This window comes from Carcharodon carcharias, chromosome 14 (assembly GCF_017639515.1).
Source record: "Carcharodon carcharias isolate sCarCar2 chromosome 14, sCarCar2.pri, whole genome shotgun sequence".
NCBI lineage: Eukaryota > Metazoa > Chordata > Chondrichthyes > Lamniformes > Lamnidae > Carcharodon > Carcharodon carcharias.
The window spans coordinates 137,596,067-137,618,127 of NC_054480.1; positions in this window are offsets into that span (position 1 = coordinate 137,596,067).

The following is a 22,061-nucleotide window of genomic DNA, read 5'->3' on the forward strand; positions in this document are numbered from 1 at the left end:
CCCTTAAACCAGCTTATATTTCACCTCTTTTCTATTTTTAATAAATTCTGTTGAAGAGTCATACGGACTCAAAACGTTAACTGTGCTCCTCTCCGCAGATGCTGCCGGACCTGCTGAGTTTTTCCAGGTATTTTTATTTTTGTTTTAGATTTCCAGCATCCACAGTTTTTTGCTTTTATCTGTTAAAATCTATTTTGTTTTTACTGTTGTCTTAACATGGATGTAGCTAGGAGCCAGATTAATTAGGGGAGCTAGGAGTTATCATAGTAATAAGTTGCAAGCCTGTGCATGTGCTTAAAATTATTTATTTTATTAATAAATGTTCCATTTAGTTTTGTAAAAAAAATCCTCCAAGACTCAGTGGACTTATTACTACTGAATTCAAGGCACACATCTTGAAATAAAAATACAAATTGCAAAACAATTTGTGGCAGTTGTTTCAAGTTTCTCTTTGGGTTTGAGTAGCTTAGCACTTACCATCCACTGTGCCATATCAAACAATATAAGGTGTTAATGGTCACATCAGTAAACAAATTGACAAAACATGGCAGAACAGAGTATCACCCATGAAAAGTCCCTCTTGTGTTCATGGTACCTTATACTTATGCTTGCGAGTGCTTTGGCTTGGTGACCCCCCCTTGCTGCCAGCGGCATTGGAGACAGCCTGCTGACTCTGCTGTCCTGTTGGCCTTGATGACCTTGGCGGTAGTCCTCTGGCCAGTGGAGCCTGTGCTGGTCCGCCTGGGAGGGGGAGTCCAGCGCCATGGCGGGGCTATCCTCAGTCATCGTGGCCTCATCAGATGCTACAGTCACTAGCAGAGGGGCGGAGTAACTGCTGCTGTCATCCAGAGCACCTAGAGAGGAGCCGCCAGAGATGACAAGCAGATTGTGTGCCTCCCTGCTCACCATTGCTGGACAGGCGCTGAGCAGAGATAATAGGTGCCACATCCATCTCTCACAGTGGCAGAAACCTCCTGAAGTCATTGCCTGTGTGAGGGCTTGCAGGTCCAAGCGCAACCCCAGGAACCCCGGAAACAAAAACAGAAAATGCTGGAAAAACTCAGTAGGTCTAACAGCATCTGTGGAGACAGAAGCAGAGTTAACGTTTCGAGTCCATATGACCCTTCTTCAGAGCTGCTCAGAAACTCAGGAAGCCCACCAGCTAACCGATGTGAGGCTGCTGGATAGGGGGGGTAAGTGCCTGTCCACTTGCATCCAGCACACCTGCCTGGCCAACCACCTCGCAATTGGGCATCGCCATATCTCACTTCCAATCTCCCCACTGATCTCCAGGCCATCAATTCGGCCCACCCCCCCTCACACCACTCAGTCTCAAATCTCTCAGGCTTCCATTCTTCCCCCACCCACATCCTCCCTCCCTTGAGGTCTCCAATTTCCCCTCTCTCCCAAGCCTCGAATCTCACAGGCTACCAAGCTGCAACTTCACTGCCTGCCCCCTGACCCCACCCCACTCCCCCAAACCCAAAACATTGTGATCAACCTTTCAGGGCCACCGCCTCCCAGGAATTGGAACCACAAAATCAGACCCTGCCCACCCCCAACATTCACCAGTTGAAGGACAGATCTACCTGGATCTGCGACTGCTCACGCCCAACTGGAATCCAAGCATGTTAGCAGGGCAGTAAGCTTGTCAGTGCTGCCACCAGCACACTGTGGAGTTAAAACTACATAGCATGGTGGGGGGGGGAGCTAGTCCTCCCTTTCCTAGCGGGTTGAGAAAGCTAGAAATCCTCCCTCTGGTTTCTGTACAATGCACCTCAGCAACTGCATTCCTATTTCACTTCGTTAGCAGGACTAGGCTTGCCTAGCTTCACTTTTCATTGAATAATCTACCTTGTAGACTCTATCATTGTTTAGACAAAAAGATGGTCATCTGGGCAGGATGCTGGATGTCCCCCTCCCCATCCTTCCACCGCCAGTATCAGCGCCATCTTAACCCTGCAAGGAGACAATACCTTCAGGGGGAGAGAAGGACAGGGAGAAGAAAAAAACTGGCAGGAAAAGGGAGGGGAACGGCAGAAAGAAGAAATTCTGCAAAGGTTTTAAAGTAAATTAAACACACGCAAGGGCTCCTTTCCTGGGCAGTTTAGTATTGCATAATCATAATTAAGAACTAACTTACAAAAAAAACGTATATAAAAAACCGTAATATCTTTTGAAAGCTAGGGCAGCAAAATGTCACATCCAGTCCGATTCTTGGATGAGAAAATTCAACTTGAAACCCATTTCAATGCTTCTGAATGATTCAGGAAAGTGAGGAAATGAACTTTGTGATCATAACTCATTTCAGTGACTGTTTGAAAGCCCTAGCAAAAGCAAGTTATAGCAAAATTATAACAGTCTTTCTGGTACGTCTGTATCCAGCTAGTACACAAATATTTCCAGTCAAAAATGCTGCTGTAATCTGGCACCCGTAAGAAAACATGTTTTTGGCAGTGATTTCATAAGAAGGACTACCTTTACAGCATTGGCACTCAGACATGGAAAAGCAAATAAACACTCTAGTCGCTAAAAGGCAAAGTAGGAAATGGCAGGAAAAATTAATGATAAATTATTTAAAATGATAAATTATTTAAACTGGTAAATGCATAAACAGTAAAACAAAACATAATACAGTTTCCCTGTACTAATGAGCGTGAGTATGAATCCAACTACCTGAAATGATTTCAGCAGAAGAATGGCTACTGATTCAGGTATGAATGTTTAATTTAATGGTGACATTGGAAATAACACCAAAGAGGTCCAATGGTTATGGGCAATAATAACTCAAAATTACAAATCTCCAAAAAAAAATTTAAAAGCTCAATAATATTTGGCTGGGTACGGAATGTTCTTAGATGTGGAGTCATAATGAGCGTACACAATAATGCTTGGAAATAGTCAACCTGAAAGAGTGGATGCTTGTGTTTTCAGTTGAACACTTAAAATAATACGAATAGGAGAATTATGCTACTGAATCAAAAGCAGATTTAAATTGGAGTTAGCAAATGCAAATGCTACAGTTAGCCAAGGAAAGAAGACAAATGGAGCTTCTTACGGCTGAAAAATTGCACCTAATGCTGATACCTTCTCAATCTCATTCTCAGGTTGGCAGCATGTGACTAGTGGGGTATCACAAGGATCAGTCCTTGGGCTCCAGATATTCACAGCCTATATCAATGATTCGGATGTGGGAACCAAGTTTGCTGATGACACAAAACTAGATGGGAATGTTGATTGTGAAGGGGGGCACAAAGAGGCTTAGTCAGGCTAAATGAATGGGCAAGAAAAAGGCAGATGAAATATAAAGTGAGAAATGTGAAGTTATCCACTTTAGTAGGAAAATGCAGACTATTTCTTAAATGTTGAGAGATTGGGAAAGGTTGATGTTCAAAGAAACCCAGGCGTCCTTGTTCATAAGTCACTGAAACTAACATGCCGGTGCAGCAAGCAATTAGGAAGGCAAATTAAATGTCGGTCTTTATTGCAAGAAGATTTGAGTACAGGAGTAAAGAAGTCTTGCTGCAATTGTATAGAGCCTTGGTGAGACTGCATCTGGAATATTGTGTAGTTTTATTCTCCTTACCTAAGAAATGATACATTTGCCAAAGAGGGAGTGCAATGACGGTTCACTAGACTGATTCCTGGGATGACAGGATTGTCCTATGAGGAAAGACTGAGGAGACTGGGCTTATAGTCTCCAGAGTTTATAAGAATGAGAGGTGATCTCATTGAAGCATGCACAGTTCTTACAGGGCTTGACAGGGTAGATGCAGGGAATATGTTTCCCTTGGCTGTGGGGGTGTAGAATCAGGGGACATAGTCTCAAAATAAGGGGTATGCCATCTAGGACTGAGATGAAGAGGAATAGCTTCACTCAGAGCAGTGAATCATTGGAATTCTCTACTACAGAGGGCTGTGGAGGCTCAGTCACTGAGTATGTTCAAGACAGAGGTCAATAGATTTCTAGATACTAAAATATTGAGGGATATGGGGATAGTGTGGGAAAATGGCACTGAGGAAGAAGATCAGCCATTATATATTGAATGACAGAACAGGCTTGAGGGGCTGAAAGGCCAACTACTGCACTTATTTCCTATGTTCCCCAGGCTAGTTTCCTTTTCTAGTGGTTGACCAGCTACTCTATCCATTCAATGATCGGAAAGGCAATTAGGCGTATGTCACACAGAGTTAGAAGCTTGGGAAGCAATTGGATCTAGTTTTGATGGCAGTGGTTAGACTAGGTTGCTGGTAGAAATCAACACCTCCAATTCAGGAATTGACTCATCACAGCCTACAAGAACCAGGTGCACATGCTGGTTACAGCTGTCTCTCTGTACATATTGCTGTGTTATCCTGCTGACCAATTCTTCAGACTAGCTGCAAGTGAAGGGCCCTGGCTGCACTTTGATTTATGATTGCATAAAGGGTACTGGGTTTGAGGTCACTATTGCCTTGCCATTTCTGCTCTTTGTGAGAGCCAGACACTGAAATCTTAGCCCAGGGTTTTTCTGTGTTGGATCAACCAAATTATACGCTTTGCCCTTCCATATTCATAGCAACATGGAGGGGGTGAACTTCCCTGCTATTTTCAGTGCTTTAGTGGTGCATAAATGATGAAAGCAATTTTTATCAGGCAGGAACATCTGGAGAAGATGTCTCTGCCTAACGGTTGGCGGGTAGGCGAAGAGGCCAAGCAGCCTTTGCATTAATTTGGAAACCTCATCCACAGGCGGGATGAGGTTTCCAAAAGCAAATAAAAATAAAATAACTGGAAACTTTATATATATTAAAACACGGGGCATGTTCTTTGCAGACAGAAAGAACATGTACACACATTCTGCCTGTTTCAGCTAAACAAAATAAGTTCTGCGACAAGATTTCCGTTCCTCTTGTTTAATTAACTGCCACTGCTCTTTAAGAAATGCCTACCTCCTTGAAGAAGTTCTGTTCTTTTCTGCGACAAGATTTCCGTTCCTCTCTTTTGCCCTGCTCACCTTCCTTGCTTTCCATTTCCCTCCTGGTGTTTGACAAGATGTTTACTAAAACCCGCTTTCACAGCCATATCTCCTTTCTCAGTGACTGTCTCCATCTCCGACTTACCCCACGTGGATTTCAACTGAAATTCCACCCCTCATGTTTCGAACCCACCCAGGATTACAGGTATCTCCGGGATATAAAACGTTTCTCGGACTGCTGTTCCCGTCACATTCTGAAATCCACACTCAGTGCCATGTGCTGCCATATGAACACACTCGACCTCTCCCACCAGCAGCACTGCCGTACCCTTTTTCAAAGCTGCGCATGCCCCCAGTTTCATTTTATCCTTCGGCTCATCCGACGCCTCAACAAGAAACTTTTTCTCTTTCTCTCAAGTGCTAAGGAACGCAAGCTCCAACAACTCATCGACACCAACACCCATCTAGGACCCTCCACCCCTGCCTGTCCCTCCGTCCCCACCCCATCTTCCAATCCCAACCCCAGCCGTGTATTCTCTATACCCCCTGACCTTCCCCTCTCCGATGCTGAACGTTCAGTGCTCAGCAAAGGACTTAGTTTCATACCCTTACGCCCTCACCTCAATGAATTTCGGGCTCGGCATGATGCTGAACTCTTCTTCCGCCGTCTTCGTCTCTGGGCTCACTTCTTTGGGCAGGAGTCCTCTCCCAGTTCAACGGATCCTTTTACCCATCTCCAATATTCTCCCTCCACCTGGACCCCTCCCTCTGGATTCTTACCTTCTCTCGATCTTTTCATTGAGAACTATCGGCGCGACATTAGTCGTCTCAATTTCTCTGCTCCTCTCACCCATTCTAACCTGTCTCTCTCTGAACTTACTGCACTCCATTCTCTCAGGTCCAACCCTGACATTGTCATCAAACCCGCTGACAAGGGTGGTGCTGTTGTTGTCTGGCGCACTGACCTCTACCTCGCGGAGGCTGAGCGTCAACTCGCAGACACTTCCTCCTACCTCTCCCTGGACCATGACCCCACCACTGAACATCAAGCCATTGTTTCCAGGACTGTCACTGACCTCATCTCCTCTGGGGATCTCCCTCCCACAGCTTCCAACCTGATAGTCGCCCAAACTCGGACAGCCCGCTTCTTTCTCCTACCCAAAATCCACAAACAGAACTGCCCCGGTAGACCGATCGTCTCAGCTTGCCCCTGCCCCACAGAACTCATTTCTTGTTATCTTGACTCCCTTCTCTCTCCCCTTGTCCAGTCCCTTCCCATCTACATCCGTGATTCCTCTGACACCTTACGTCACATCAACAATTTCCAGTCCCCTCGCCCCAACCGCTTCCTCTTCACCATGGACGTCCAATCCCTCTACACCTCCATCCCCCACCAGGATGGTCTGAGGGCCCTTAGCTTCTTCCTCGAACAGAGGCCCGAACAATCCCCATCCACCACTACTCTCCTCCATCTGGCTGAACTTGTTCTCACGCTGAACAATTTCTCCTTCAACTCCTGTCACTTGCTCCAAATAAAAGGTGTGGCTATGGGTACCCGCATGGGCCCCAGCTATGCCTGTCTCTTTATGGGGTATGTGGAACATTCCTTGTTCCAGTCCTACTCCGGCCCCCTTCCACAACTCTTTCTCCGGTACATCGATGATTACTTTGGTGCTGCTTCATGCTCTCATCGGGACTTGGAAAAATTTATTAATTTTGCTTCCAATCTCCACCCCTCCATCATTTTCACGTGGTCCATCTCTGACACTTCCCTTCCCTTCCTTGACCTCTCTGTCTCAATCTCTGGTGATAGACTGTCCACCAATATCCATTACAAACCCACCGACTCCCACAGCTATCTCGACTACAGCTCCTCACACCCCGCTTCCTGTAAGGACTCCATCCCATTCTCTCAGTTCCTTCGCCTCCGTCGCATCTGTTCCAATGATGCTACCTTCAAAAACAGTTCCTCTGACATGTCCTCCTTCTTCCTTAACCGAGGTTTTCCACCCATGGTCGTTGGCAGGGCCCTCAACCGTGTCCGGCCCATCTCCCGCGCATCCGCCCTCACGCCTTCTTCTCCCTCCCAGAAACATGATAGGGTCCCCCTTGTCCTCACTTATCACCCCACCAGCCTCCGCATTCAAAGGATCATCCTCCGCCATTTCCGCCAACTCCAGCATGATGCCACCACCAAACACATCTTCCCTTCAACCCCCCTATCGGCATTCCGTAGGGATCGCTCCCTCCGGGACACCCTGGTCCACTCCTCCATCACCCCTTACTCCTCAACCCCCTCCTATGGCACCACCCCATGCCCACGCAAAAGATGCAACACCTGCCCCTTCACTTCCTCTCTCCTCACCGTCCAAGGGCCCAAACACTCCTTTCAAGTGAAGCAGCATTTCACTTGCATTTCCCCCAACTTAGTCTACTGCATTCGTTGCTCCCAATGTGGTCTCCTCTACATTGGAGAGACCAGACGTAAACTGGGCGACCGCTTTGCAGAACACCTGCGGTCTGTCCGCAAGAATGACCCAAACCTCCCTGTCGCTTGCCATTTTAACACTCCACCCTGCTCTCTTGCCCACATATCTGTCCTTGGCTTGCTGTATTGTTCCAGTGAAGCCCAACGCAAACTGGAGGAACAACACCTCATCTTCCGACTAGGCACTTTACAGCCTTCCGGACTGAATATTGAATTCAACAACTTTAGGTCGTGAGCTTCCTCCCCCATCCCCACCCCCTTTCTGTTTCCCCCTTCCTTTTTTTTTTCCAATAAATTATATAGATTTTCCTTTTCCCACCTATTTCCATTATTTTTAAAATTTTTTAAAAATCTTTTATGCTCTCCCCACCCCCACTAGAGCTATACCTTGAGTGCCCTACCATCCATTCTTAATTAGCACATTCGTTTAGATAATATCACCAACTTTAACTTTAAGACCTATGTGTTCTTTTGTTCTATTGTTGTTGACATCTTTTGATGATCTGCTTCTATCACTGCTTGTTTGTCCCTACAACCACACCCCCACTCCACTTCTCTCTCTCTCTCTCTCTCTCTCTCTCCGCCCCCCACACACACACCTTAAACCAGCTTATATTTCAACTCTTTCTTGGACTCGAACTCAAGTTCTGTCGAAGGGTCACGAGGACTCGAAACATCAACTCTTTTCTTCTCCGCCGATGCTGCCAGACCTGCTGAGTTTTTCCAGGTAATTCTGTTTTTGTTTTTGTTGTGAAGTGATAGCCGTTCACCGGTTCATTCTCAGGGCAATGCCTTGACCAATCAGAGTCAAGCTGCCTGTTTTAAATTTCAAACAATGCTTGGCAGTTAACTGTCATTCTCCATGGCAACATCTCTACCAATCAGAGTCCACTTGCCAACCAGTTCGCACTCTCTTCTCAAACAGTTTTAAGTTGTTGTCCCCCCTGACACTGGTATTCTTGCAATTGTCCTGATGAGAGCAATACTCAAGTTCTGTACTACCAAATGGCTAATTGTACAGAACTTCAGTGAGTGGACAACTGGGGCAGTGTGTGCAGTTTTGGTCTTCATATTTAAGGAAGGATATATTTGCATTGGAGGCAGTACAGCAAGGGTTCATTAGAATAGTCCCTGGGTTGAGAGGGTTGTCCTATGATGAGAGGCTGAGTAAATTGGGCCTTTATTCTCTGGAGTTTAGAAGAATGAGAGGTGATCTTATTGAAACATACAAGGTTCTGAAGGGTAGACACAAAGGTTTTTTTCTGCTGCACGGAATCTAGAACATGGGTGCACATTCTCAGGGTAAGGGGGTTGAGAAATTTTTTCACTCAAGGGTTTGTGAATCTTTGGAATTCTTGACCCCAGAGGGTTTTTTATTCATTCACAGGATTGGCCAGCATTTATTGCCCATCCCTGGTTGCCCTTCAAAAGGTGGTGGTGAGCTGCTTTTTTGAACCGCTGCAGTCCATGCGGTGTAGGTATGCCACACTGAAGGTGGCTGAAATGGCAGAGGATGATTCATTGAATAAGGAGGCTGGTGGGGTGAAAAGTGAGGACAAGAAGAACTCTATCATGATTTTGAGAGAGAGGAAGGGGCGAGAGCAAACATGTGTGAAATAGACCAGACACACGCGAGGGTCCTGTCAACCATGCTGGGGGTGAATCCTCGGACATTTCAGAAGCTCTAACATGGTGAGGAGACCTGGAAAGGCTGGGTCTCCGGGTCGCTGACTCGTACCTGAAGGTTCTGCTGCAGGAACTGAGGGGCTGCAGTGAAGTGAGCTTTCCGAAGGACAAGGGGTAGAGGATAACCTCCCCAGCCAAGTAAGCATGGATGGAATTGGCCGAGGAAGTCAGTAGTGTGCTCCCTCCAATCTGGAGACAGTGCACCAAGAGGATCCAGGGCCTTAGGAGGGCAGGACAGGTGAGTGGCATAAAACGTCAGGTACCAGGCCCCACACTCTGACTTGCCCATTGCCCAACATTCTCAGGTCAACACACTTTTCAGGTCTATTCATTCCTCTCTCCACAGGCACCTCACATCCCCATTTGAACAGCCAAAATTCATGGTCACCCTATTGCCCTCTCTCACCCATTCCTCATAATGACCCTCTAGTGCTGGTGCTCTTTTTGCTGTTTCTCCTGCTGCTGGTGCTGTTGTTGGTTGTATCACTTCTGCTCATGCTCCTCAGCAGAGGTGGAGTTGGAAGATGGAGCTGCATAAGCTGCTCCCGTGCTGTATTGGTGGCTGAGAGCAGGGAGATGCAGCTGAAGGTGAGTGAAGTACTAGACAGGTGAAGACAAGGAAAATGTTGTCCCCCCATCCTCTCTATGTAGACCATCACAATCATCCGCACCTCTCTCTTTGCCGGAGAAGAAAGCAGATAACATGCTGAGAGGTAGACCCTAAGGAGGAGGAAGAGGAAGAGGAGGAAGGGGAAGGGGAGGAGGAGGAAGAGGATGAGGAGGAGGAGGAGGAGGAGGAAGAGAAGGAAGAGGAAGGGGAGGACTGGGTGGCCCTCCGACAGCAGGCACCTCGTCAGCCACTGACATTGTGTTCCCCCCTGCTTCACTGCAGAGAAGGTCTTGTTGCAGGAGGCTGCAGATTTGTGTGAAAGCCTGAATGTCCTACAGCACTGGTGTTCAAACATGTTGAAAGAGCTGATCATGTCCCTTTAGACCCGGTGTTGGGGCCTCCCCTCCTTCTAGCTGGATTTTGGTGTCTTTCCTCTCTGCCCTGTGGAATGGCAAACAGTGGAGTGGAAGACAGCTGCTGGTATTAGTCCTGCTCATGCTGCTCTTGTCCCTCAGCAGAGGTGAAAGCTGGAGCTGCATAAGCTGCTCCCAGGTGCTGTTGAAAGATGGCAGCAGGGAAATGCAGCTGAAGGTGAGAGAAGTCCGAGACAGGTGAAGTGCCTCCCAAGAAGTGGGCAATCACCTGTCAAGCAATTCTATGTGAGAAGTGCTTTGAACAGCAGTGTCTCAATAGCTGTGGCTGGAGTTCTCCAGTGTAACTGATCAAAGCGTTCCCAGCTTGTCAGTTTCACTGAAGAAACTCTACCCTCTCTATTCGACTCGGTGACCCTGGCGAAGTGTAGACACAGTGTGGATCTCATACACTGTTGGGATGGAAAGAATCCAAGGTTAAAAAGGCTCTTAATTGCCTTTTTAATTGGCTCAGTTGCTTTCCTGCGTGACCCAAGGGGGTTCCACAATGGACTCAGAACCCACACTGGGAAAAGCAGGAGGAAGGTGGGATCACATCATGTTCCTGACCCGTTATCAATCTAAAGGGATTTAACATCCTGCACTCTCAAAATCCTCCTCACTTGGCTGGGAAAATTGTGCTCAACTTCAGCCTCTCTTCATCCACATGTCATCAGAAACAAACTCAAAGTAAAAACTTCAGTTCATACCAGCTGAGAGGGACTAGGCATCAGTTTCATGACTAATGAGAGTGATGTAGACATAGACTTTAAGCAGAAGCTCCATTTCTGTCTTGGACCACCATAATATGGAAAGTAAAGCAGACCTTTGCAACTCTATCATTTTTATCATAGTTTTCCTTCCCAGGATCCCCAAATGGGCCCGTTAAATCTGATTTGGTCACAAGTAGGTGGGCTTGATTGTTACCTGTTGCCACTTTACTTGTGGGTACATTATGAAGTTCCATGCTTTTTCCAAAAAGTGTTCATCTTAAAAACTTAGCTGCTGTGCTAGGGTAGATAGGTCTCAATCAATAGCTCCATGGGACTCATCTTTTATTCTACAAATATTACAATGCATTTGGTTTTGGAAAATAAGTTTAATCCAGTGATAATGGAAGCAGAAAGTGGGGTCCAGTTACTTAACACTTGCAGTCCTCAGGGGCTTTGCTGGGGAGGCAATGGCATAGTGGTATTGTCACTGGACTAGTAATCCAGAGAACCAGGGTAATGCTCTGGGGACCTGAGTCCCATGGCAGATGGTGGAATTTGAATTCAGTAAAAATCTGGAATTAAAAGTCTAATGGTGACCATGAAACCATTGCCGATTATAAACCCATCTGGTTCACTAATGCCCTTTAGGGAAGGAAATCTGCTGTCCTTACCTGGTCTGGCCTACATGTGATTCCAGATCCACAATAATGTGGTTGACTCTTAAATGTCCTCTGAACAAGGGCAATAATAAGCCAGTGATGTCCACATCCCATGAACGAATAATAAAAAAAAAAATTTGTTATGGGATCCAATGCAATATCAGAACAAAGATTTGTCACATGTGAATGGCAGAAAGTTTGAGAAGTATCAGGTCAAATTTATCCACAACAGGGTAAATTAATCACTGATTTAATCAAGGTATACAGTAAAAATGATTACATCCAACTATTTTTCATTATGTTTTCTTCACACATGTAAGCAAATGCTAATACACAATAAACATACATGAGCTTTTCCCTTTTGTCACATAACAGTCTATCCTTTTGAGTTGTTTATAAGCACTGTTGTTTGCTGTGAATTCAGAATTTTCAACGCTAGACAAAATGAAGGAAGTAATTTTGAACTTATTGAGCTGAAATTCAGGGACCAGAAAACATCCTTTAAAAAAATTGCTGAAAATGATAAACTGTCTCCTGTGCAGTTCATACTTTGAATTATTTTCACTGTGGTTTCATATATAAACCTTGGAATGCTACTCACTAAGATAGGCTGAGCTCTGCCAGCAGTCATAACTGAGCAATGATATACTCTTGTGATTAAATAATGAGTCCTTGTTGCCTGTATCTCTTGACTAAAGGCATATTTAATAATCCATTAACTCCTTGTAAGTATCTGCATCAATTTTTTATTAAACATCACATAAAAATAAATCTTTGAGTAGGTAAAACAGACTCACAGGGCAGAACTTAATGATCTTCCCCGCAGTGAGTTTGATGGTGGGGGCCATTTAATCAGGCAGGAGGGTGGCAATTAAGTCCATGGGGTTGTGGCGGGGGTGGGGGCAAGTCCCATGGATGGCCTTCTTGCCCCTCCACCAATAAAGGTCTTTGAGTATTCAACAAATGGCAGGTAAGGGATTTAACATGTGGGAGGCCCAAAAAGCAAACCATGGTGTGTTTGCTCATGGGATTCCAGATGGGTCTCTCATTGTCAGGTATTCAGTGCCTGATTGAGGGGCCTGGCATTGAGAAGAAGGGTGGACGCCCAAAGAGAGCCACCCCCTGTCTTTGCTGCAGACTCCCCTCCCCCCGCCATGTGACACCCATCCTGCCATCACTCACCTATACCTGGGTCCATTGGCGATCCTCAACTTCAGGTGAGTCTAATATTGGCAACAGTCACTGCCTCCCCAGTGGTGCCGAAGAGCTGTTGCCCTCCGATTGGCCATCAGCTGTCGTTGGGCAGAACTCCCGGGCAAGGCCTGCTGCTGCCCAGTTAAATGCCTGATTGGTACTTAATGAGGCGGGCCTTCCTGAAAAGAAGTGATGCAGGATTCTTGCTGGCTCTCCAGCCAGCAGGTGAGACCCCTGTCACGTCTATTAAATACCGTCCACGGTCACCAGGCATCACATGAACACATGATAGGTTAATGAATAGAATGCAATGCTATAAAAAAAATTAGTGTGTGCTAGCGGTTTACCAATGACAGGTGGCACAACCAACAATATTACTGTAAAAAAATGCGCTTTCCATGTTTGTCACCCTATTTATGAAAAGTGTGGCATTTAAATTAATTTACATTCCAATTGCAAAGGAAAAAATTGCACTTATAGAACATCTTTCACAACCTCATGTAGCACCCATTCCTCCTGGCATTGGAAGATCTAAATGTTCTTCCTTTAAAGGGCTGCTGGAGGTTGCAGTACTCTTCCAGAGCACACAAGAAACTCTGGCCCACTGCTGACCTGTACAAGGTCCCTCCTGGGTCCACCTCTACCCCCTGTAACTCCACCCCTAACCCCTAGGACACAACTGCTGGCTGGCTCATCATGAGAAGCCAGGTGAGTTTCACCTCCCACAGCTGGTATGTTGCAGCAGAACATCTACAGCACCCAGAGCTGGCCCAATGACAACTTGCATTTATATAGAGCCTTCCATGTGCTAATGTCAAAAGCTGTGTCTCATTTGGTAGCCCTCTTGCCTCTGGGTCTCAAGGTTCGGATCTCACTCCAGGGCTCAAGTACAGAAATCATTGCTGACACTGTAGCATGAGGAGTGCTGCACTGTTGAAGGTTCCGTCTTTCAGATCAGATGTTAAACCGAGGCCGCATCTGCCTGATTGGCTGGATGTAAAAAATCCCTTGGTACTATTCCGAAGAAGAGCAGGGGGGTTATGTGGGGTGTTCGGGCCAAGATTTACCCCTCAGTCAACATCACAACAAATTATTTTGTCATTCTCACATTGCTTGCTGTGTCCAAATTGGCTGCTGCATTTCTTAGACCATGGAGGGATTTAAAACATGAGGATAAAAACATTGCTCATTGTGTACATTAGCCTAAATTTGATTTTTTATGACGTTACTTTGTGAGCCTTAGACAGGAAAATGATGCTTCTTGTGTTGGACTAAAATGTTTGATGAAAGTAAAGCATCATTCAAAGTGGTTAGCTGACTTCGAGTGCTTGCGATTCTGAGTTAAACCTTTTAATTAGTATAAAGTTCAAGGATAATATTAAACAGTAGCTTTAATTAATCCTATATCTGAGTGATACATCATTATATCTGTTCTTTTCAGACTGCTTGGATAACATTTGATTGTTTAACTTACCATAACATACTCAATTTTTTGTCTCCTTTCTCATGGTTCCATGACATAGTATAACCATTGTACAAATTGTTTTCTAGGGGACAATGACAACACCTCATTTTGTTTCGTTGGCAAGTTCCAAAATGTAAAATTAGTGAAAGGAAGCTGAATAAATCACTGCATTGTCTGGTTAAAGTCAAATTGTAATTGAAGATTAATTGGAAAACTCAATGATGACTCAGGGAAGTAAGCTTCTGAAACAAGTATTTAGTCATGACAATGGCTCGATTTTCACTAAAGTGAGTGAAGCTCACTGTAAAATTATTCTGCGTTTTTTTAAATGATATTTTATTCCTTTGTACAGTATAATCCTTTTGAATTTTACAACTGCAAGTACTCTTCCCAGAGCTGAAGAGTAAAACAGATCCTTCTGATAGATTATTTAACCATTTGGTTATTTGCAGGATCAGAGAGGTGATTGTCTCAGGTAACAACAAGGGAATAGGTGCATGTGTTTTGATAATCCGACTACTTTGTTCCATCTTGGCGATAGAGGTTGTAAAGATGGGAAGCACTGTTAAAATAAGCTAACTCTGCATCATTGGAGGTACAGCAACCACACTGGGAGAGTGGCTTGATTATGGGGGAGAAATTGGTCCCTGTCATGCCTGTGTTTTGGGTGCGATTTTTTTTCTATTCTTTTGCAGGATTTGAGCATCACTGGCAAAGCCAGAGTTTGTTGCCCGGAACTAGTTGCCCTTGAGAAGGTAGTCTAAAGCTGCCTTCTTGAGCCACTTAGTCGTGTGGTGTAGGTACATCCATATTGCTGCTAAGAAGGGAGCTCCAGGGTTTTGACCCAACGACAGTGTAGGAACAGTGAAATAATATCAAGTCAGAATGTTGAGAGACTTGGAGGGGAACTTGCAGGTAATGCTAAAGGCAAAATACTGTGGATGCTGGAATTTTGAAACAAAAACAAAAAATGCTGGAAAAACTCAGCAGGTCTGACAGCATCAGTGGAGAGAAAGACAGAGTTCAAGTTTTGCGTCCGTAACTTTGTCTCTCTCTCCACAGACGCTGTCAGACCTGCTGAGTTTTTCCAGCGTTTTTGGTTTTTGTTGCAAGTGGTGCTATTCCTCTTGTCCTTTCTTGGTGGTGAAGGTCACAGGCTTGGCAGATGCTTTCAAAGGGGTCTTGGTGAGTTGCTGTAGTGTATCTTGCAGATGGTAAACACAGCCAGTGTATGCTGTAGTGTAGAGAGTGAATGTTTAAGGTGGTGGGTGGGGTGCCAATCAAGCAGGCTGCTTTGTCCTAGATGGTGTTAAGTTTCTTGAGTGTTGTTGGAGATGCACTCATCCAGGCAAGTGGAGAGTATTCCATCACACTCCTGACTTATGCCTTGTAGATGGTGGACAGGCTTTAGGGTGTCAGGAGGTGAATGACTTGCCACAGAATTTCCAGTCTCTAACCTGCTCTTGTAGACACAGTGTTTATATGGCTGGGCCAGTTAAGCTTCTAGTGCCCCAGGATGTTGATGGTGGGGCATTTAGCGATGGTAATGCTGTTGAGTATCAAGGGGAGATGGTTAGATTCTCTCTTATGGAAGATAATCATTGCCTGGCACTTACATGTCATGGATACCACGGTATGTTGGCTAGGTCTTGCTGCGCACTTTCATCCATGCTTGAATCTGGTGTAGCAGCTTCTAATCTGGTACCTGAGACATCCAGGAGTGCACCTGCGTAAAACAGATGTTAGACCCCTTAAATATGTGATCCAAGGGCCTAAGTCTGTTTCAGGCCCCAGTGCCAAATTCAGCAAACATTGGGTAGGGGCATGCACCACACATGTTCTGCTCAGTTTATCCAATTCTACCTTATCCTAACCTGTGATCCTTAAAGAAACCATTGGAGGATGTCAAAGAAGAAGTACATTTTCTTTTTTTCATTTGCCTTACTGTGGATCTAGAAGACGGCAAGTGCTCATCCCAGCCCTACTGCAATACTACAGGCTGTGGCTGGCATGCACTAGACCCTCTGCTGTTTGCTCCACTCCGCTCCCCATCCCAAACTTAGCTGTAGGCCAGCTTAGCATCTGAACCAGACAATTTTGGGAAGACCCTGACTGGTGAGCTGCATTGGGATGCTCAGTTGCTGTCCATAGCTCATTGGTATCATGGCAATCGGTCCAATGACACAATTTGGAGCAGGCTTCATGACTTTGGGTATGTGATCTTGACATGTTGGCAAATGAGAAGAGAATTTCTCCAGAAATGTTCCAGATATGTTGAATGTAAACTGTGGGGTAACCTTGTGAATCTAGGACCCATAATTTTAGACATTATAACATGTAAGCTATATTCAATGAAAGAAAAACCCAAATAACCCTATATCAGTGATATATTTAAACTATGATTGGACCTATTACTATTTAGGCTCTCAGCTGACACACACACAAATATATATATGTATATATGTGTGTACATATGTTATGTAGGGAACAGGGCAGTCAATTCATGCATAGCAAGCTCCCACAAATGGCAAGGTAATAATGACCAGATAATCTGTTTTTATGATATTGATTGAGGTATAAATGTTGGCTAGTACATGGAGAAAACTCACCTGTTCTTCAAAATAGCATCCTGAGATTTTTTTTACAACCACCTGAGAGGTTCATATTCAAATACAGTTCAGTATTTCATCCAAAAGTTGCATCTCTGACAGTGTGGCACCGGAGGGTCAGCTTCACTCCAGTGAACCCACAGCCTACTGACTCAGAAGTAAGAATGTTACCAACTGAGCCACAACTGAGTTGTTAGCAAATACAATTGTTTTATTCAAGGACTAATTTCTTCCTGATTTTACTTCTGCTCTTTGTTGCAGCCAAAGGTGCAAAATTCTGTGGCAAGTCACTAATCTCCTGACACCCTAAAGCCTGTCCACCATCTACAAGTCAGGAGTGTGATGGAATACTCTCCACTTGCCTGGGTGAGTGCAGCTCCAACAATACTCAAGAAACATAACACCATCCAGGACAAAGCAGCCTGCTTGATTGGCACCCCACCCACCACCTTAAACATTTACTCTCTCCACTACAGCACACACTGGCTGTGTTTACCATCTACAATTTTGGAAAAGCAGGACATTTGTATTGCTGGGGAGGATAACCACCGTCCTATTTCCTGATACGGCTTCTGACTATTGCTGAGGGATACACTGGGAAACTGTTCCAACATGCCATCTAATACTTCATTCAACTGAAATTTTTGAGATCCTTCACAGTGTTGAAAGACTTTTTTTTTATTTTTGGGGCCCATAAGAGATATAAGGATAGGACAGAAAAGTGGAACTAAGGTAGAACATCAGGCGCGGGAGTTTGATGGTGCCATCTGACATACTCTTGCTCCCATTTCTTACTCACACTTCTTATTTATTTTGTTCTTCTGTCATCATAGTGGAGCCCAATCCTGTTCAACCAGTAGATTTTCCAGCAGTTAATAGAAACCTAAAGCAATGACCCTGGACGATGAGCCCTCCTAAGCCGAGAAGTGCTAAAATTATTTTCAACAACTGACTTCTGCCAGAGTACAGCACAAACCAGAAATCCAAATTAAGACTTCCCTCTTCCACCTGGCTAATCAACAAATACAAGTTGTTGTTTATATATGGTACCTTTAATGTAATAAAACATCCCAAGGCGCAAAATTTGACACCAAGTCACATAAGGAAACAGTAAGTCAGATGACCAAAAGCTTGGTCAAAAGGGTAAAGTTTAAAGAGAATCTTCAAGGAAGAAAGAGAGTTAGCGAGACGGAGAGGTTTACAGAGAGAATTCCAGAATTTAGGGCCTTGGCAGCTGAAGACATGACTAGCAATGGTGAAGCAATTAAATTTGGTGACGATCATCAATACAAGATTGGAAACCACATTAACTCCACAAGACCAGTGTGAAACTCTGATCACTTCTAATATAAACATTTCTCATTAGATTCTATCTGATTTTAAAGTTCCACACAAGAAATTTGAACTTATTTTTCCAGGCAGATGTTATACAATATAAATCATATGTTTCCTTGAAATATGAAAGGGCCATTATCTAATTAAATAATTAATTATAAGATTTCACTGGAACTATTTTATTTATCTCTCATCCAGTGAATGATTAGGCTGTCCAGCCAACATACTTGGCTGCCAAAAACTTCAGTAAATCTGATTTCAAGGTTTATCTTGTGCTTTTCGAAAAGAAAGACAAAAACAATGTTTTTTAAAAATCTTTGTTTAACTCCTGAAAAGAACCAGGGTGGAATCTCATTAAAGGGTCCTAATTTTGTTGCGTGATTTATATTGGGTACTCAAAATATTTGTGGTGGTTTGACAACTTTGCGTTGCAATGGGTAGCAGAGCTACATTAATAAGAAGACACTCTAATTCTGATGGGTAACCCCCAAAAATAATTGTAAATGTATTGAAAAATTAAAATAGAAAATGCACATCGGATCCTGCGTTTTCAGCATTTTCTGATTTTACTTCAAGAGCCTCAGATTTGTGCTTTTTCTTTTTAACTCTGTCCATTTAATTACTTGGAGTCCATTCATATTATTGAGGCACAAATCTTGTATTTATGTGACAATAATGGAAAGCTAGTGATTTACTGTCCAGCATTTTGGAGTATGGCATAGGGCTCCCTCACTGGAATTGCAATGAACTGACCCTCTCATAGAAGGGAGAAAAACCCTTGCACATTCTCCTTAATAGTACGCATTTCATACTGAAATTCTAAATATTCAGTCTATTATGAAGCAGAGACAACAGACACTAGGGTACATTGGTGCCCACGATGATGTTCTTCATTAATCCAACACTGATATTTTAAGTACCCAATATAAATCATGCAACCAAATTAGGACCCTATAATGAGATTCTGCCCTGGTTCTTTTCAGGAGTTATACCTGTTATACAAAAATTTTTTAAAAAGCATTGTTTTTGTCTTTCTTTTGGAAAAGCACAGGATAAACCTTGAAATCAGATTTACTGAAGTTTTTGGCAGCCAAGTATGTTGGCTGGACAACCTAATCATTTACTGGATGAGAGATAAATAAAATAGTTCCAGTGAAATCTTATAATTAATTATTTAATTAGATAGTGGCCCTTTCATATTTCAAGGAAACATATGATTTATATTGTATAACATCTGCCTGGAAAAATAAGTTCAAATTTCTTGTGTGGAATTTTAAAATCAGATAGAATCTAATGGGAAATTTTTATTTAGAAGTGATCAGAGTTTCACACTGGTCTTGTGGAGTTAATGTGGTTTCCAATCTTGTATTGATGATCGTCACCAAATTTAATTGCTTCACCATTGCTAGTCATGTCTTCAGCTGCCAAGGCCCTAAATTCTGGAATTCTCTCTGTAAACCTCTCCGTCTCGCTAACTCTCTTTCTTCCTTGAAGATGCTCTTTAAACTTTACCCTTTTGACCAAGCTTTTGGTCATCTGACTTACTGTTTCATTATGTGACTTGGTGTCAAATTTTGCGCCTTGGGATGTTTTATTACGTTAAAGGTACTTTATAAATACCAGTTGTTGTTTATGTTGATTAGCCAGGTGGAAGAGGGAGGTCTTAATTTGGATTTCTAGTTTGTGCTGTACTCTGGCAGGAGTCAGTTGTTGCAAATAACTTTAGCACTTCTCGGCTAAGGAGGGCTCATCGTCCAGGGTCATTGCTTTAGGTTTCTATTAATTGCTGGAAAATCTTCTGGTTGAACAGGATTGGGCTCCACTGTGATGACAGAAGAACAAAATAAATAATAAGTGTGAGTAAGAAATGGGAGCAAGAGTATGTCAGATGGCACCATCAAACTCCCGTGCCTGATGTTCTACCTTAGTTCCACTTTTCTGTCCTATCCTTATATCTCTTATGGGCCCCAAAAATAAAAAAAAAATGTCTTTCAACACTGTGAAGGATCTCAAAAATTTCAGTTGAATGAAGTATTAGATGGCATGTTGGAACAGTTTCCCAGTGTATCCCTCAGCAATAGTCAGAAGCCGTATCATGAAATAGGACGGTGGTTATCCTTCCCAACAATACAAATGTCCAGCTTTTCCAAAATTGTAGATGGTAAACACAGCCAGTGTGTGCTGTAGTGGAGAGAGTAAATGTCTAAAGTGGTGGGTGGGGTGCCAATCAAGCAGGCTGCTTTGTCCTAGATGGTGTTAAGTTTCTTGAGTATTGTTGGAGCTGCACTCACCCAGGCAAGTGGAGAGTATTCCATCACACTCCTGACTTATGCCTGAAATTCTAAATATTCAGTCTATTATGAAGCAGAAACAACAGACACTAGGGTACATTGGTGCCCGCAGTGAGGTTCTTCATTAATCCAACACTGGCTGGGTGGTCTGCACCTTGGGGCTGATTTACCTTTTCTTACCTCCAGACTCACCACCACCTTCTCAAGGGCAACTAGGTATAGGCAATAAATGCTGGCCCAGCCGCAAGGCCCACATCCCGTGTATGAAAATTTAATAAAGCTCCTGGGTCATTGGAGCCCTGCCGGGTTTTCATGCTCCTCCTCTTCATCTTCATCTGCTGTAACTATTCACAAAGTCTGGGCCATGTTTGTGTCTTTTATTTCCCTAGTTTCTCTCCCCTTGCCTCCATTTGTCTGACGTTATCATCATTTGTCACTTAACTGTCTCATGTCCTCCACCTAATTACTTTACAGTTCATATTTCTCCCTGTTTACCTCAGTCTGCTCCTTCTTATAAGTGGTTCATCTTTTTCTGAACACTTACGCTTGAAACATTAGCTTGTCACTTTTCTCCCCAGATAGCCAAGTGTTTAGGATTTTATTTCAGATCTTCACCACCTGCGGTATTTTGTTTTTTGCTCGTTCTAGCTGTCTAATCTGGCTTCAAATCACTGAGCTGATGAGCTTCTTTAAAAATCTCACACATGAATTAAATACACTCTGAATATCCAAGGAAAAGACAATCCTTACTGACTACTTTAATTATCACCTCAAATAGTTACAGTAGATTAACAAAGCACAAATCCATAACCTCTGTTCTCATTAGCCGAGCCTTGCCAGCTTCACATATACTGGTGTGAGGAATTTTGAGATAACTGGTTAAATCATCTACAATTTTTAGGTTCATGTCTGACATCCTTTTTGAATTTTATCTACACCCTGTTAACTAAATGCCATATTTTAAATATAGTTTGAATATTTTAGAAATGTTCAAACTATCTTGTGATTTAAATTAAGCAATTCAATACAAAATAATAAGGTAAAAGCAAAATACTGTGGATGTTGGAAATATGAAATAAAAGCAGACAATGCTGGAAAAGCTCAGCAGGTCTGACAGCATCCGAGGAGAGAGAAACAGAGTTAATGTTTCGTGTCCACACGACTAGGATTCGAAATGCTAACTCTGTAAACTCCACAGATGCTGTCAGGTCTGCTGAGTTATTCCAGCATTTTCTGTTTTTATTTCAATACAAAACAGCACAGGGTGGGAAGTATTTTCAGCTAAAATTGAAATCACAATTTCTATTGCCAATGCTTAACTTCAAATTAAGTGTGGACAATTTCAGGAGATCATTTTACTAACCTGCATTCCTCAGGTACATCTCTCATGTTTCTGGGTGTACTTGAAGTATTGGCTGGTGGGAGGAGAAAGGATGTTCAAACTTTTGCACTCCTCAGCTGTTAGTCATCATTTTGCTTGGGTTGGTTTTATTTCATGTTAATAATTAACAGAATCCCATAAATGACTTTTTTCCACTATTAATGAGTCATCACTGCATTGTCATGTGCATTTGACATTGTGCAAGCAATTAGCCAGCACAAGTAAATCTAAAGGCCATTTTCTTTGCATTCTCAAAGGGACT